Raw genomic sequence first — 4,813 nt, 5'->3', positions numbered from 1 at the left:
GTTCTCAGATGACTTCTAAATTGGGATTTCAAGCAGCATCTTTGGGAAGGTGAGGCAGGCATCTAAGTTTTCATTCTAAGGGCAAAGCTGCAGGAGTTACAAGATGTTGAGGCATCTCTCTGGCTGAGGGAAAGGCTGCCTGGGCCTCCAGGGGTCACGTGCCTTCCTCTTTCACCTGCTAAGGCTCCTGTGGCCCCAGAGACTATGCATATTTTGGAGAGATGTAACTTCATAATTTTTTTTTTTATTTTTTATGGTCTGTGGCCGAGTTTAAAGAAGAGGTGGTGGCTTGCAAAATTTTTATTTATGACGGGATTTTCAGAATTCAGTGTCCGCAAATACTGGCAGGGTTGAATTTATGGAAGCAGAGGCTATTTGAATATGTTATCCGGGCAGTTTACAATGTTGCCCTGATGGAGGTGTCAGAATCTGGCTTCAGTGGAGGGCATCCAGAGAGCTGCTTGTCCTCAGCAGGCTCTCTGCCTGAAATTGTATCGTGACTTACGTCGAAAGACTAAATGCCATGAATTCAACTTGTAACTCATATAGATTTCAATTTGGCTGAAGCAAGTTTTGTTTTCCTGGGTCTTTTCTTAATTCGTAATTTGATTCTGGTTTAATTACCATTGTCTGCTGATTGTTTTTGCTTCCTTAGCATTCTTTAACTCATTAACTTTTGAAATTTGAAGTGGCTATCTCACGTGGATAAAGAATAATCATTTTTCTTAAAGACAATTTCTTATGTGGGAAAGATTATAATTCACAGTTATTTGCAGTTGGTGTCAACTGGTGGAGCAGGGGCCAGGGTTGGAGCAGAAGCCGTGAGGGTCGGGGCTGCACCGGCCCCACCGCAGACCCTTGCCTGCTAATACAGGCTGGGACTGGCTCAGTAGACTGAAGTCTTGACCCAGCATGCGAACATAAAAATTTCCCCGGCCCATGTTTTGAACTTGAGCTGCCCTTTGCAAAGGAGGTCTTGCATTTATTTTTTTAAGGGAAAGCCTGAGTATCTATGAGGCATAGAAATGGTGGCTCATTTCAGAGAAACTCTGTGGCAAAAGAAAAAGACAATGTCATCAATTCCACTTTGGATTTTTAAAGCTTTTCAGAAATACATAGAGAAACCCAGTGATAGAAACCACCAATAGTTCCTAGAACGGGAACCCGTGTTCTTTAAAATGGAGAGCATTCAAAAACAGGAACCTAGAAAGAAAATTTATTACTGATTATGACTTTCCCAGAATGTGAACCACAGGCTGGCAAAAGTGTTGGAAAAAAAGCAACTCCTAAGTGGAAGGTAACAGGCGGTCTCAGCTGTCCTCTGAGGGGACATTGTTACAGGCCCTTCCTTCAGGAAGCAGGGGATGGTGATACCCACTGGTGCCTGGGGCCCACAGAGTGGCTTCCGCAGTGGACATCTATGCTCTGGCAGGTGTTATGATTTAGTGGCGAGCTCAGGTCTGGACTGGAATCTTGATTTCACCACCCTATGACCTTGGACAATTCACTTTCTCTAAATCTGTAAAATGGGGGCTAAGGATCATGCACAGCTCTCAAGCGGCTGTGAAGATTAAATGAGATAATGTGTGGTTAGTGCCCCAGGCATGATTCTCTCCTAGCTTCAGCCTCTTGGAGCACAACTAGCCAAACTGTTGTTTAGGAAGAGAAGTGTGGTCATGCTCAAGAGAGGTAGGAGAAATCAGCCTGCCTTGGAGACCCTCATCCTCCACTTGGAGATGTTTGTCCTGAGAGGCCCTTCTGTTTTCCCTTTGGCAGAGCCTGGCATCTTGTGACTCCAAGGAGAGCCTTGGGCTTGGGCTTTGGGTAACATCTTGGCCCTTAGGTTCATCCTCTGTGTCCAGCAGACAAATATCCATGTTTCCCTCGGGCCTAGGAGACAAATGGGGAAAGGTGAAACATTTTTTTTTTTGGCATTTAATGACGCCCCCCCGCCCCACCCCGAATGTGGCTTCAAGCTACTAGAACACAGGCGCCCCGACACCCTTAATCTTCTCCTCTGCTCTTCTACTGAAGAATTTGGCCTTCACAATGACAGGCTGTTTTGGGAGTTTACCCTTTCCCAAAACCTTGTAGTAGCCCGATCGCACCACATCAATGATAGGAGCAGCTCCAGTCTTGTTTTTGGTGGCATTTACCCGTGTCTGCTCACTGACCAAGTCCACAGTTTATCAAGGTTGACAGTTGGGCAGAAGCTCTGGTTCCCCTTTAAGTGGTAATGTCTCATACCAACTTTTCCAAAGTAACCTGGGTGATATTTGTCAAAGTTGATCCTGTGGTGATACATGCCACCAGCATTATTCTGGCCTCCTGGGTGCTTCTGGTGCTTGCCGATGCGGCCGTGGCCATGGCTCATGTGGCCCCGAAGTTTCCGGGTCTTCCTCAGTCTGGATGGCATGTCGGCAGCCCAGACGGAAAAGCAAGGTGAAACATTCTGAGGCCAGAAGTACACAGGGTGTCATGAGCTCCTGGGCAGCTCTCTATGGTAAGGGTACGATGTGGCTTAATCCGGGTGCTGCTTCTGCCCCAGAGGCAGAGAGAGAACACTCTTGCAAGCCTCATGAGTTGTTCCTCCTATCTCCCCAGTTCTGACTGAGGGATTAGGAACCCCCTTGAAAGGCTCCATAAGTTCTCCCTGGTGGAGGTGTGATCACTCTCTGTCCTAGACTACTGGTGCTTGAGCATCAATCCCCTTGCAAGGGGGTTGTGGAGGCTACATCTTGCTCTGTAGGGAGTGACATGACACTCCAGAGATGAGCTAAAGTGTGGACAGCAAAGAAGTAAAAGAGAGGCAAAATTTAATTTTAGATTAGTAATGGCATAATTTTAAATTATTATTTTATTTAATTAATTTATTTTTTAAAGGTTTTATTTATTTATTTGAGTGAGAGAGAGAGAGAGCACGAGCAGGGTGAGGGGCAGAGGAAGAAGCAGACTCCCTGCCGAGCAGGAAGCCAGATGTGGGGCTTGATCCTGGGACTTCTGGATTACGGCCTGAGCTGAAGGTAGACACCCAAGCAACTGAGCCACCCAGGCACCTCTTAAATTATTATTTTAAAGGCAAGAAGTAGATGACTATATATATATATATATATATATATATATATATATATATATATATATATATATATACCGTTGTGTTCTGGTTTGATTTTCCTTCTATACTCTTTGCTCTTTTCTCAGTTGAGGCAAACAACTTTTTGGGGCTTTTTCTACTTTCTTCTGATTTCATCTCCCCATGTATTTAGTTTTTTCTTTCTAAAAGCAACTGATGATGGGTCTCAGGTGAGGTATGATCAGATTGTGGGTATTTGGGGGTTCTATATGTGCCTTTCCTTTCCCACAAAATGGGTGAAGATGGGAGTTCAAACCCAGGTTCCAGGCTTGTAAACACCAAGAAGGGCTCAGTGAAGTCAAGTGCAAGAGTGGTATCACCATTAATCTTCCCCGTCTGCCTTTGCTTCTGTAGGTCCCAATTTTCCAGATGCACTCTGGGGTGCAGGGTCCACAAAAGGGAAGGGGCAAATAACAGGTTAGCACAACAAGAGCTGATTGTGAACAATTGGTCGTGGCACTTTACCTACCACATGCCAATTCCTGTACACCCAGCAGGGTCTTCTTGAGGTCCGGGCAGTGGGGAGCATGGAATGCACAGTGCTTGAAGCCTTTATGTTTGAAAGCTTAGTTTTGTCCTTTGAAAGTGGGAAATAGTTTCCAAGGAAATCACATTTCTGTCAGGATCAGACTGGAGAGCCTACACAACCTTAACAGAACTGTAGAATTTCAGAGGTGAATGGATTTTTCTAAATTTGTCTTTATTTTTCAAGGAAGGAATGGGAGGCCCAGGGAGATTCAATGTCTTCCTGCATGTCCCATAGCACCCACCTTATGCTGGGTCTGGATTTGAGGGAGTGCAGATACAGTGAGGATTCAAAGTATGAGCTGTAAAGAAATAAAAGTAGGCAGACCAAGAACAGAACAGAGACTCTTTGTTCCTTGTATAAAAGGAAGATTGCTGTTGTTTCATGTACACGTCACCTTGTATGTAGGAAAAAGTTTTTAAAAACCAAATTTGATCACATGTTGCTGAATATTCACTACCTTTCCAGTGGAGAAGACCAGTTTGGTCAGATAGAAAGTTCTGTGGCTGGAAGGGGGAGGTCAGAAGGGGCCAGAAGACCTAGGTCGAGTCCCAGATGTGCAATGAGGCATTTACTCTCTCTTCTTAGTTGCTAAATCCTTCCTCATTTGTACTATGAAGGGTTGGGCTGGATAATTTCTAAATTACATTATCACACTGAAGTTCTGGAAGTTTATGACTGTACAAGTGGTATTAGTTAGGACATAGTTTCTGCTGTGTGTGATAGACATAAAAAATAAAAATGGTTTAAACCAGGTAGACCTGTATGTATCTCTCATGTAAATGGTCAGCTGATATAGTGGCACTGCTCTCTGACATCATTGGGGCCCAGGCTCCTTCTATGTTGTTGCTCTGCCAGCATTCCCTGATCTTCACAATCCAAGATATCTGGCTGCCATGCTCATGTTCTCAGCAGCAGGGTGGAGGAAGAAGGAAGAGGAGAGGGAAAGCCCTTTCCTCTATGAGTGTGGCTTAAAAATTGCACTTATCATTTTTGCTCAGAACCAATTGGCCAGAACTTAGTGAAATGGTTATACCTAGATGTAAGGGAGGCTTAGAAATGTAATCTTTATTCTGGCTGGCCATCTGCCTAACCACAAGTTCTAATTTTACAGGAGAAGAAGGAATAGATATTGGGGATAACCATGAGTCTTT

General features: G+C 44.5%; 1 pseudogene; it reads right to left on the bottom strand.

Moving 5' to 3' along the window:
* Window positions 1-1,971: 1,971 nt before the first annotated feature.
* Window positions 1,972-2,416, bottom strand: LOC114200195 (large ribosomal subunit protein uL15 pseudogene; annotated as a pseudogene).
* Between the last annotated feature and the right edge of the window lie 2,397 nt (window positions 2,417-4,813).

This window comes from Eumetopias jubatus, unplaced genomic scaffold (assembly GCF_037043125.1).
Source record: "Eumetopias jubatus isolate StellerSeaLion01/CBP00866 unplaced genomic scaffold, mEumJub1_p1.0 scaffold_3, whole genome shotgun sequence".
Taxonomy (NCBI): Eukaryota; Metazoa; Chordata; class Mammalia; order Carnivora; family Otariidae; genus Eumetopias; species Eumetopias jubatus.
This window is presented reverse-complemented; position numbering and strand designations above follow the sequence as displayed.